The following is a 13,645-nucleotide window of genomic DNA, read 5'->3' as shown; positions in this document are numbered from 1 at the left end:
GGCTTGGCCGGGTAAGGTCTAAGAACCGACCTTCCGCTTTGCTCATGTACACTTCCTCAGTCCTCTTCCTCTGAGAAAGAAAGTAAAAAATAAAAAGAGACTCCTCCATTTCTTTTTTCTTTTCTGCCTTGTTTGTAAATATCTGCCACTGGTGTCGGCGTGTCATAGTGATCAGGGGTGTGGAAACGTGTTTTGACTGATCATGTGCTGCTGCGGTGACAGGACGTGCTGGCACGGCCACGGATCCTGGCGAGACTTTAATAAACGGTGTTTCTGGATTGGAAGCTTGCTGTAATAAGACACGGCAAGACCGGCGACAGACTGCCATTAGCCAGGACAGAGATGCTGAAGAGGCTTTATCCAGGCGACACACCAAACCAGAGGAATTAGTAGTGGCTCCACATGGAATGCAAGGTTAGAGTTTTTATCAATTATGTGGATTCTGATTTGTGGTGCTGGGTTTGGGTTCTGGTCGCCAACTCAAATGTAAAACTTTTTGAGACCTTTTTGAGACCATTGTGAATGAAAAACTGGCAAGGTAGCTAGAAAATATTAGCAGTGAGCCACAGCAGCAATAAAGATGTCTGCTTGTGGCTCAACCTTTTGCCTGACAGAAAAATCCGGTGAGAAAAAAAAGAAATAAATGCATAGAACATACAAGTAAATATCCCTGCTGAGACAGAATTTAAGACCTATAATCAAAATATTTAAGGCTTTACGTTTAAGACATCTTAAGCCATTTGTTTCAGACGTGAATTTAAGGATCCACGGACGTCCTGAAAAACATGACTGTTGGGTAAGGCTGCACCAATAACATCGTCCACGATGTTATTAATTTTGGGAGAGCGGTTGACATTTAAATGAGAAACAAATCTTATCCACCAATCTTATCTTCAGGGCATCAGCAAATCTAATTTAAGACTTTTTAATGCCACCTTGAATGAACTTTAAGATAAAAAAAAAAAATCTATAAATATAGCGGATGGTTGGGAGAATTTGCTGCATTACAATTAAACATAGCAGCAACTGTGATGCTGGCTTTGTTCTAATCACACTGCATGCTCTCTGCAGTAGAAGTCAGCCAGCCAACTGCTAATAAATTTTCACTTATGTATTTGAGGAAAAAAGCTAGCTAGATAACAGGGGTATATTAGCAACCAGTAGCCTCCACAGCCTCAATCGACAGAAGACAATGAAGATGTTTACGTGCGACTCAGACTTTTGCCTGACAGATAAGACCCACGAGAAAAAAGCTACACCAAATAGTCCTGCTAAGACCTGTGATTAATTAATTTAAGGGCAACGTAAATATACAAATTTAAGGCCTTTTATTAGACATGTGAATGTAAGACTACAACTGAACGTAGACAACTTGTATCTACCACCGCAAAGATCTGAAAATCAGCCACGGTACCCTTTTGCTCTGCCATGAGAGAGCGCTGATTGACTGGCCCACCCACCAGGTCATGTCTGCACGTGCGCTGGTGACAATAGTTACAGCACTGATGCCAGGTTAGCAACTTTGTCGCAATATTTAGCAACTTTTCAAACAAACAAACAAAAAAAATCGGTACCACCATGTCAGGTTTACTAAAAAATCTGTGATTGTTCAAAAAACTGCAATCAGCGCACCCCTACTGTTGGATCAGTCCACCAAACTGCCTTGTGATAGGCTAGTGACTTCTCCAGGATTTGCCTTATGACAGAGATGGGCATCTGTGGCCCTCAAACTGAGTTTGTGCGGACCCCTACTATTAACAACATAATTTTCTTACAGTGGAAAGTGTTCAGTACAACACAAAGTATTCATGTTCTTATAACCAAGCTTTTATAATAAGCAGAATCACAATGATCCAGAGACTTTTACTGAAAAGTCGACTTTGATTTGTCGACTCAAATCAGCTTTTATTGAATTTATTGAAGCGTTTTGAAAGGAAGTGATCCAAATCCTGTTTCTACAGGATGAGAATAAACTTGTTCAAATGAGTCCAAAAGGGTTTGAAAAGTAGATGGCTTTCTTTTCACAGAGAAACATCTTGTCACACAACAAACATGGAAAATCCTTTTTATGTTTGGGATCTGCGATGAACAACATCCTTCTTACAAAAATCTAAACAAAAAAACAGAAAAAAAATTGGACTGTTTTATTTGCTCCCAATAAAACACAGACAAAAAAGTTCATGGGGTCAGAATACCCCGTGAATTCAGGGGTATTCGCGGGAATACCCCTGAATGCTCGGCACTGCAGCGGCATTAAAGAACCAAAGCACAATTAGAAGGGAGAAAACAAGGTGAGCGCAGGTAAGCAGCAGAGAATCGGGTGATATCACCTTTCCTCCAGTCTAGCCACCTGACCGCTGGGAAACAACAGCTCAGTCTGCTGCCACAGACACCAAAACACACAGCAGCTGCCATTCACGCCTACGCTTCAACGTGGAGAAAACGCTCGGCTGAAACTCTGAAGCCCGGCACTTTCCCACATGTAGAACTCTATTACTTTGAATTGATCTCCTTCTCCCACAGATGGAAAGCAGGCCGAGCAACTTTATAAATGTCAGATTAGACTTGGAAGGGAGAGAGAAATAGGAACAGATAGAACGACATGTTCATGAAAAAAAGAGAAAGAAAAACGGATGAGGAATCTGATCCAGAGCTAGCGGATCATAACCACACAGAGCTACAGCTGGAGCTGAATAAAAATGATTCTGACATAACCCTGACGGCAGGTCAGGTTCCAGCCACACAAAGTGACACGCCGGGGGCGTCTCTGAAGCCCCTGCTGTCAGTCACGACTCAGTCAGAGAAACATCTTCCTTCTCTAAAGACGAATCCGTTCTGAAATCAAATCACAATTCTGATGGAGTAGCATCTGAAAGAATGGGAATATCACCCTGGTAATGAATGCATTTGAACTAGGGCTGAAATGATTAATGATCAAACGATTATTGGAGTAATCGATGAATCATGACTAATCTGATTAGTTATTTGATTTCAAATAATTTAGAAATTAAGTAATCGCTAAACTACACAGACTGAAAAAAAGATACATTTGCAAAAATTTACACACTGAGGGCATTAAGTAAACCAAACCTCTAAAAAATAAATAAACATTTCGCATTTAAGATGATAAAAAACGGCATTTTTAGCTTCACCTGGTTCAAGTTATGTAAAAGAAAAAAAAAGAAACTCCAACTCTAAGCATCTTTTGCCATCCAATTATTAATTAATTAGCTATACATGCAGCCTTTGCTACAAATGATCACTTTTTAAAAATTTAAAACATTTTTAAAAAAGGAATTTAATTATTGGTTCATTTGCCTTTTCCTATGCATTTCTTATATTGTATGAAATATGCAATCTAAGTGGTAGATCGAGAATCTGCAGTTTGGCAATTTTGTTTTCAGATTACGCGATTAATCAGAATAATTCCAATTTAACCCTAGAATATTGTTATTTAGTAATATGATGTCACAATCAGATTTATGAGAAATTCTAAAAACTTGTGTTTATTTAAAAGCCATTAAGTGACAGAATCCTCACGAGTTGTAAAATGATTCTTAATTAGCCACCATTAATCTGTTCAGCTTGTGTTTCACAGACTAAATTCAAAGATAACTATTTGTTACGGCACCACAGACACCAAACAGTCTTCAAGCTTCTTCAAAGAGACTTTTGCCTCTATTGCACTTTTCAAATGGTTACTGATGACACAATCAATATCACTTCACCGTCATAAATACTGCATGAACTACGAGTCGGACCGCTCGTACTTAGGAAGTGGAGAAGAAATGATGACGTGCCGGTATTTTGCCGCAGCCTTCCAGTTGGTTTTGCATTTTTCTGAATTGAAACAGAAACCTGCATTCGGTTTGCAACAGATCACTTCGCGCAGCCTGAACTCCGAGATTTGTGGTGCGCTGCACGCGCCGCCGGAGATGGGGTGCCTAAAAGGACACAAAAAGGATTAGCTCTAAATGCGACCATCTGTCTGAACCTCTGGATTAAGACACTACGGTCGGAATGGCGGTTTCTTAGAAAAGGATCGACGAAAAGGGAGGGGCGGGGCCGAAGGGAGTGACAGCTGATGGATTAACTATGACGAGTTTTTCAGACCTTCGCTTGGCCCTCTGCTCTGCTGCAGCCTTGAATAAATCTTTTAAGGAGTTCACTTTAACTCCAAACTGTAAATCAAGAAAAAAAAGGTATAAATAAAGCAGCAGTGATGTATAATTGTGCAGCAGTTAAATCCATTTTTTTTTAATGGATAAAAACTATTTTGATGACATTTACAAGTCATATTTATGTTTGGGAAATTGTCTCCCTAGCAACAGGGTTGAGCTCCAGGGCACATGCATTCCTGGAGTTTCTGCTCCAAAGAGGTTCTAGAGGTTCTGTGTGTGTCAACTGAAGACCCCCATGCGACTACTATGTTTGCACAGTTGCACACTGGGAGTCGTGCGCTTAAGCTTAGTACAAACTAATTACTTTTCTTAAGTAATTAGGATCACTTAAGAAAACGTGAATGAAAAAATAATTCAAATCCCTTTTATAAAATAAAAAATAAACATTTTTTTATTGCCTACAATGCAGTAATATGGCATTCCTTTGGCGTACACTTAATCATTTGCAGCAATGTGTGCATCTGCAACAAAAAAAAAACTTTAACACATGAAAAGCTCAACCATTTCTACTCTACTTAGCATCAGTACAGTGTAGAGCTGATTTGCTGATTATTTTTTGGATTAACCGATAAATAATTGTATTGTAAAAAATGCTTATTGCAAGATTTTTGCTTGTTTTTTATTTGAATGTGGTGAAGCCAAAACTGCCATTTGGTGAGTCTTGTGTAGAACTTATTTACAAAGTTGTTTTTTTATCTTAAATGCAAAATGTGTATATGTTTATACACTTTTTGTTACTTATTGCTCTCAACATGTTATTCTTTGAGAAAGTTGCCATTTTTGAGTCTGTTTACTCAAGTTAACGATTAATCAATTACTAAATTGGTTGATGATTATTTCAACAATTGATTAATTGCGTCTCTGCCTGGTGCGCTGACTTAAAGGCGAGCGGCTCGCGGACATCTGACGACTCGTCTCCCTGTGTTTGTGTTGTGCAGCCAACACAAACGCAGCCAACACTAACCCTAACCCTAACCCTAACCCCTAACCCTAACCCCTAAATTTAGCGCTTTAGCCCTAGACTGGAGGCAGGGGCCCTTTATCCTGCTCTGTCCTACTTATCTGAGCGCTGCGCTGTGTGTCCGTGAACCGGCGTGTTCACCTCGCGACATTCCGCGGCAATCAAAGCGTCCCGTATGTTTATGGATGCGTACATATAGCTCGCATTTATACATAAATTGGCCCCCTGTGGGGAGCCTTTTTTGCAGAGTAGCCCTTGTTCTGTAACAGCTTGAACTTGTTAATGATGCTCACAGTTAGACAAAAACAACGACAGACTAAACATATTTAAATAGTGCGCAGCAGCAATCTGAGGAATACGCCACGGATCCGGTACGAATGCACGGAGCCCAGCCGGACCGGGTTGCAGCCCGTCCTCTTTGTCCGAATCAAACTAAAACATCAAAGCAGATGGGATTTAATGTTGCTCTCGGTTTCTCTAATGCGGCCAATTAGGAACAAGTCGACGAGTCGGTGTGCCTGAAGGCGACCAATAGACCACGAGCATCCCGCTTCACCTTGGAAACACACCATCCCAGGGTGCATTTCCCTGCTGCCATGACAACGGAGAGGAGCTCTCCCTCTCTCATTCCCATACTCCCACAGTCCCCTGTGCTCTCTCTGCCTCTCTACGTCTCCAGCAGAGGACGGTTCACAGAAACAGCCAACCTGAACCCCAGACAAAGAGAATCACCTGCAGCTATATCAACACACACAGGCAGACAATTATATATATATATATATTTTCTTTACTATCAACTTAACTAATATTGAAATCGGATGAAAAATGTTTGCCATCGTGGTAAGAATGAGTTGAGATTTAGAGAGGAGGTGTGTGAGGGATGATGTAAGAGTCTACAGGCCAGCTACAGCTGAGGTCAGGGGTCGAGGTTGTGAGATGACTACAACCTCCACCAACTGGTGGCTTTGGATGCTGCGCCGGAGCTGTCAGAGGAGCAGCAGGGTATCGAGTGTCTTCCCCCTGCAACCTCGCAAAGGAACATTCTTGAACTGCTGTCAAATCTAGCTGCTAAACAAGTGGGGAGTAAGAACCGAGCACTGAGGTCGAAGACTGCTACCGGGGAAAAGCAGAGCGTTTGCGCGAAGTCGGAACTGAGAGAACAACATGAGTAAATACAGAAAAGTGTTTACGGTAAGGTTGGGATCAGAGAGGATAGCTCCAAGGGTTTTCCCTCCAATGGTTTCCTGTTTTTTTTTTTATATATAATTTGATTACTGTATATAAATGTTTTTGTTTCTACTGGTGGTATATATACTGTATATATATATACAGTATATATATATATATACTGTATATATATATATAAATATATATACATACTGTATATATATATATATACAGTATATATATATATATATATAAAAAAAAATCAACAGCCTTCCCAATGCAAAGTAGCTCTGGGTCAATCAACCAGAGAGTGGACACAGCCAATCAAATTCCCTCAGCAGTTTTACACATTTTTAGCATGGAAATTTTATACTTTTCCAGACTTAATATTTTACATCAAAATGTCTTTTTTTTTTTTTTAAAGAGCAGTGATACTTCACGAGATGTATGTTAAATATTTCCACAGTTTTCACAGAAATAGAATGGAGGCATAAAGAAAGAATTTTTGGTTTAACGAATTAACAGCATGAACTTTGACGCGCAGTGAAGTGTGATCAAACTCAAATGCACTTCAACATATAAACAGAGATTATCTTTTGAGTTCTTCAGTATTTGTTTAATTCAATATCTATCCTCTATCAAAAGGACCGTCAGCACATTTTTCTTCTCTGGTGTATTCTGGTCCTTAAAAGTAAATCCGATAATGTCGGACCTTAAGCACAAATGGAAATCGTATTGGCCACGAAACCGTCAACTCTACCAAAAACACTCTGTGGGAATCCCCAACAGAAAGCGTTTTTGTTTAAGACATCTAAAGCGTTGCATGGTTCAGAAGAATTTAATTAAACAAACAAATTCTCAGAGTTTAGTGGCTGAATTCCAACAGAGATATGCATTGCAAATTGGTTTAGAAAGCAGGCCAATGCAAAGCAGCTTCTGGCCTGCTCTTCAACAAGAGAGACAACGTGTTTGGAGGTGAAGCAATGATAAGCTGTGTTAGGCAGTCAATTCACTGTGTGAATCTAAATTAAAGAAGAGGAACAAGAGGTGTCACAGTACAGTGGGTTTAAATCAATGTACCGTCAAGAAGGGTTTTTTAAGGACAACAAATGAAGGACTTCCTCACAGTTTTAAACCTATTCCCATTTTATGGGCGTCTCTGAGAAAGAAGCAGACATGCTGGCTCTCTCTCTTTCACTACTGCTGGGGACTTCAGATAAATCTCCGCAATAACGTTCTCCTGTTTCAGGTTAAATCAGGTTAGCATTACAAGTATGTTAATAAGAGTTTGAACCAGGCATCAAAAATATAAAGCTGGTTATTATAAACTTAAAAAGATCTGGCAGAGGCGTCTAAAGCTCCACCGGGGCAGCTGAGATTGAATAGTGATATCGGACTTTACATCTAAATAAGCCTGTCGCAATAAGTCATTAAATCAATTAATTGTATGATAAATTAAAATGAGCTCGATAATATAAATTCTGATGATTAATATTTTTTGAAGTAAAATTTTGTTTATCTTAATTTATCTTCATATCGCCACTTTGTTTATGGCTTTGGTTGTCGGGTTTTATTTTGGATATTTGAAATATCTTCCAGTTCCCGTGTTCAGTGCTCTTTACAAAATTAAAGTTTATTGGTCGTTGAAAATGGTACCAAGACAAAAATACTATTACCTATAGCTTTAACTGGGACAAGGAGCAACAAAGAGCATTTGAGGAAAATATTTTTTTTATTCTTTTACTTTTAGCTTTTATCTGCCAGAAAGCTAGATTGGCCGTTGCCTGCCTCTGCTATTCCCCTCGGAAAAAATCTTACTTACATTACAGTCTCTGCTTTCTCCCGTTCACTTGGAGTTCGTTCCTCTGGTAGATTTTTCAACAGAGCCAATCAGCGAACAGAAGGAGAAATTGTGAACTATAACATCAATTTTCTGCATTTTTTTTAGAATTGTAGTCTGCCTGTAATTTCAGCAATGGCGGTGGAGGAAGTGAACAAAGCCATTCAGGCCATGTTGGCCACACTTCCAATTCCTGAATTAGCATTAACTTTGAAGTGGAGGACGGTTGTTTACAGTGAAGGCAATTTCAGGCAAGCTTCATAGCATCAAAGTGACTACCAGGAAGCATAAAGGATGTAAAAATGTTAGCAGCCTGTTAGAAGGAAACAGGAAATATTAACAATTTTGAAAGTACACTGAGAGGCAGCTATTGCATCTAGTGATCCTAAGTGAACTTAATTGTGATTGTCACTAATAAAAGTTTTTTTTTTTTTTTTTTAAATGTCCAATGTTCTAGACTCTAAAATAATAAAGGACTATTCATTATTCATCTCGATCTCTCATGCACACAGTTAAAGCTTTACAGGTGAATAAGTAATAACATAGTGACTGCTAGGAGCAGAAAATTTTGTTAGAGAAACATTTGTTACAAATGGATTTTGTAGCTAAATATAGAAGCCTTACAGTACATTGTTTCCAGTATTAACACCAATAAAGCTCAAAAGTTACCAAAAGTAGTTTTGAACAACTCTTCTATTGTAATGTTCACTGTGTCCTCCCAGCACATCCTTAGTCTCAGCAGTCTATAAACACCGTGTCCCAAATTATTATGCAAATTGGATTTAAGTGTCATAAAGATAGAAATTTTTGTTGTGCTATTAAATTTATAGATGGTATTGTGTGTCAGGGCTCTTTGAATCATTATAATTAATTTCAGAGAGCTGGGTTGATTAGTTTGTCTGGTGAGCTCAATTAAAGGAAATCTACTTAAGACGGATGTTCCACATTATTAAGCAGGCCACAGGTTTCAAGCAATATGGGAAAGAAAAAGGATCCCTGCTGACGAAAATTATCAGATAGTGTAGTGCCGTATGACAAGGTATGAAAACATTAGATATTTAACAAAAACTGAAACGTTATCGTACTGTGAAGAAATTTATGGAGAACAAAGATGGATTTGTACAGATAAAGGCATAATGAGGAAAGTTTCTGTTAGACAAATTCATCAGATTAAGAGAGCAGCTGTTAAAATGCCCTTACAAAGCAGCAAACAGTTATTTGAAGCTGCTGGTGCCTCTGGAACCTCAAGGTGGAGGATCCTCCAGAGGCTTGCAGTGCATGAACCTACAATTCGGCTGCTCCTAACCAGAGCTCACAAGCAGAAACGGTCGCAGTGGGCCCAGTCCTACATGAAGATTAATTTTCAAACAGACTTGTTCACTGATGACTTCTGTGCAACCCCGGATGGTCCAGATGGACGCAGTAGTGGATTGGTGGTAGATGGCCACCACGTCCCAACACGGCTGTGACGTCAGCAAGGAGGTGGTGGAGTCATATTTTGGGCTGAAATCATGGGGAGAGAGAGAGAGAGAGCTGGTCGGCCCCTTCAGAGTCCCCAAAGGTGTGAAAATGACCTCAGCAAAGTATATAGACTTTCTGACTGATCACTTTCTTTCATGGTTCAAACAGAAGAGCTGTACCTTCCGTAGCAAAATCATTTTCATGCATCACAATGCACCATCTCATGCTGCAAGGAATACCACTGTATCATTGGCTGCTATGGGCATAAGAGGGGGGAAACTCATGGTGTGGTCACCATCCTCCTCTGACCTCAACCCTATTGAGAACCTTTGGAGTTTCCTCAAGCAGAAGATCTGAGGGTGGAATGCAGTTCATATCCAAACAGCAGCTCTGGGAAGGTTTTCTGACATCCTGCAAAGAAATTCAAGCAGAAACTTTCCACAAACTCACAAGTTCAATGGATGCAAGAATTGTGCTGTGATATCAAAGAAGGAGTCCTATGTTAACATGTAACTCGCTCTGTTAAGATGTTTTTGATTGAAATAGCTTTTGATTTTAGTACATGTGACCACTTAATGCTGCACATTCAAAGAATGACTGTTTGCAGTTCTTTATAATCCATAAAATGTTTAGAAAATCTGCTGTGCATAATAATTTGGAACAGTGCATTTTGAGTTTTTTATTTTTGAAAAAAATACTGTTCTCATGGGGAGCTTTGTTCAGTAAAATTTGATTTACACTGTAATAGTTTGTGACTTGAAAATTATACTGAGAATCATTTGCATTGACCATTTAAGAAAATCGGAGAAAATATCACTCGCATAATAATTTAGAACACGGTGTAAATTCAGCAGCTCTGTAAGTTTAACTGGCTTTATAATTACTACTTCTACAGGAAACATTCCATTGACAGATTTTTTTTAGCATTTTTTTAATTGTCCACAGAAGTGGATTTAACTCTGTCTATCCGGAGCAACAGACAGAAACAAGTTGGGGATTTTTTACCCTCTTTTAACATATTTTATATAGACATTTTTTTGATGGATAAATCCATTTGCTATTGGTTTGTTAGTTTTAGCGTTAAAATAACCACCTGAGAAAAAGTCAATAGGGAATCTTCTGTCGTATCTTTGTGGTTCTTCGATTATGAAAATCCCGGTGTGGTTGTGGTTACAGTGGATCGAACCAAAGGAAAGAGGAAAACATCCTCAACAACAACAGAGATTCACCACTATTTATAACCTGCCCAATCTGCTTTGTGATAGCAGAGGAGGATGAAGAGGAGGGCAGAAAGAGAGAGAAAATAGAAAGAGAAAGAGAGAGAGAGAACCAGACTGACAGAGGGTGGCCTGTGAATTCCAGAGAAAGGAAAAGACCATTGTGTTTTTTTTTCCTTCACTGGGGCCTTCTGTAATCAGTACAAATAGGTAAAAGAAAAAAGAAAAGAAAAAAAGCCTACAGGGCTTAAACATGCTTGTTAAAGTTAGAACGTGTTTTTCCAGTCGTCAATTATTCACTTAAGATGTTTAACAAATATTCCTTTTAAAAAGAACCCTTGTTTACAGCTGAGAATAAAACCAGGCAAGATTATACGTTAAAACAATTCCCAAGATGGAATTTTACTGAACTGTGAATCTGAATGAGGGAAGGAAAACACAGATGAGCCCAAAAGGAGCACAGGTGCTTGTGTTATGACTGAAGGACTTTCAACTTCCACTCAGCAGGACCACAAAAGTAAAGATCTGCAAGTAAGTAACATTTATTTATAAAGCGCTTTTCACATATAAAATGTATATAAAATCACAATGCGCTGTATAATAAAGAAAAAATCAACCTTAAAAACCTTACAAAACATAAAACCACCAGAAAAAACACAACAAAATCAAGAGATAAAAGCCTGGGAAAATAAAAATGTTTTAGATGCTTTTTAAAAACCTCCACAAAGTCAGCAAAACTCTGTGGAGGTTAAAAGATTAAAATCCTGAATGTCTCATTAGGAGACTCTCCTAATCTCCTATTGATTAGGAGAGTTCCTGAACATTTTTCACATCTTAATTCCATTGAAAACTAAAAAATACTTAATTTGTTCCAAAGAAAAATTGAATGCTGTAACTTAAACCATCGTGGTATCTTCCAACGAGTCATTGTGCATGGTGATGCTGTGGGCAGAAAGGATCACCACTAGCAGTCAGTTCTGCAATAAGTCTGAAGAAGCCTCTGTCTAAAGACAGTTTCTGTATGACAGGCCAAAAGCTCAAGAATATTCCACAGTAACATGTCCTGGACGACACCACCAGCTGTTGGTAAACTTGCTAATCCGCCTTATTTGCTTTTGCCGCTCATCTTTTAATCTATCTTAGTTTTGCCAACATAAATTAGCAAGTAGTTGCCAGGCTTCAGTATGTTTACAAGAGTTCATTATGCTGATATTTCTATCCGGGTCTGGTTTGATATAGAGTGGAAGGAAGAATCGACTGAAGCATATAAGGAAAAAAGCATAAAAGGAAGAAAACAAGGAAAAAAGGAAGGAAGCACTGATGGTAAGAAGGAATAACATGTCTCAGGCTGAGTTCATACAGCACATCTAGATGCTCATTTCCCATTCAGCTTTTTTGTGTGTTTATTCATAGAACTAATTAAATGCAACCGCAGTCAGACATCTGTGTGTACGGTTTGCGACTCTGACGTCACACGGCAGCACACCGTTTATGGCATGGCTGTAAACGGCCATAAAATAACTTTATTTAAAAGCTATTCAGAGCAAACACGATTGTCACAAGATCATAACAAAACAACGGAAGCTAATCAAGAGAATGCACCACTAGCAATGTCATTTTGTGGCACGTTGACTTTAATTTCTGCAGGGAAGTCTGTTTAGATGTGCAGTCAGAGCTGAGAGTGGTGGGATTGGGAGGCGATGTGTTTTATTGACACATAATTATAATTTTCAGCCATTGTTTATGTCTGGATTTGCCACATCTGGCTTCTTTTGGTGCAGAATTATGACACTTGTCACATGTCAGTGACGTAAAAGTCGGATTACATGCAACATGATTGTTCAGACAGCAGGTGCTATGATAAATATCAGATATGTATCTGAATTAGTACCGCATATGGAAGTGGCATAAGTCAGATTTTTTTGGACTGTTCAGACTGCTGTGAAAAAGTCCAATTTGGGTCGCATATGGTCAAAAAGACAAAAACAGCTCATTTTCCTGCTCTGCAAACAAAGTTCACGCTTTTCTAAACTGCATATAAACTCTGAATTAAATACATACACAAAAAAGTCATAAAAAAAGCAAAAGTCATCCAATTAGTTTTATATCCCTACAACAATCCTGTCAATACTATCATATTAATATCATGATGTCCTCAAACCAGTCAAAGGGAAATCAAGCAAGAATTCAAATAATAAACTCTGATGCAGGCAGATTATGAGCTAAACAGTAAACAACACCACGTACTGCTCCCTCTACTCTCTCTTAAACACAGCCGTCTTATCAAACTCTCTCCTGTTGTTACGTTTACACAAGTATTAAACCTGCAGCATCAGGTGCAGCTACAAATTTTGAAAACAACAACCTAAAAACATCTTTGACAACAAGCTGAATTTTTTTCTAGAGTGGAGACGGGAGAAGTCAAGAGCAAGTGCAAACAAAATAAAAAATTTTTAAAAAGAAAGTAAAGCCACCATGGCCACAGTTTCCTTAGTACACAAGTACTGCATCTGTTATCTATAAGAGCAGACACTGACTGTAAGAAATCCAGCTCAGCAGATAGCGGCGAGAAGGAGCATGGCTCAGCTGCAAACACTCTCAGAGTAACAGGGAAGATATGAGGCAGACAAAGGGGCCACTAAAGCACCTCTGTGGCCAATATTTAAACTCTAATATCACAAGAGTAATGTAGAGCACTGAATATTTTCAAAATGATTTGCCATTTCAAGATTTTTAAAGCAGGGAATATTGCTTTCATAGCCAAACATTAATGAGTGTAATATGGTTTTAAACAGCAGCGAGGCAGAAAACAGACGAG

General features: G+C 38.8%; 1 protein-coding gene across 1 annotated transcript in view; it reads right to left on the bottom strand.

Annotated features, from left to right (window-relative positions):
- The window catches only part of med13a (mediator complex subunit 13a), a 95,578-nt gene that overhangs the window by 47,132 nt on the left and 34,801 nt on the right, over nucleotides 1–13,645 (bottom strand). The gene's annotated exons all lie outside the window — the stretch shown is intronic.

The sequence above is a fragment of the Xiphophorus couchianus genome, chromosome 11 (assembly GCF_001444195.1).
Source record: "Xiphophorus couchianus chromosome 11, X_couchianus-1.0, whole genome shotgun sequence".
Classification (NCBI taxonomy): Eukaryota; Metazoa; Chordata; class Actinopteri; order Cyprinodontiformes; family Poeciliidae; genus Xiphophorus; species Xiphophorus couchianus.
This window is presented reverse-complemented; position numbering and strand designations above follow the sequence as displayed.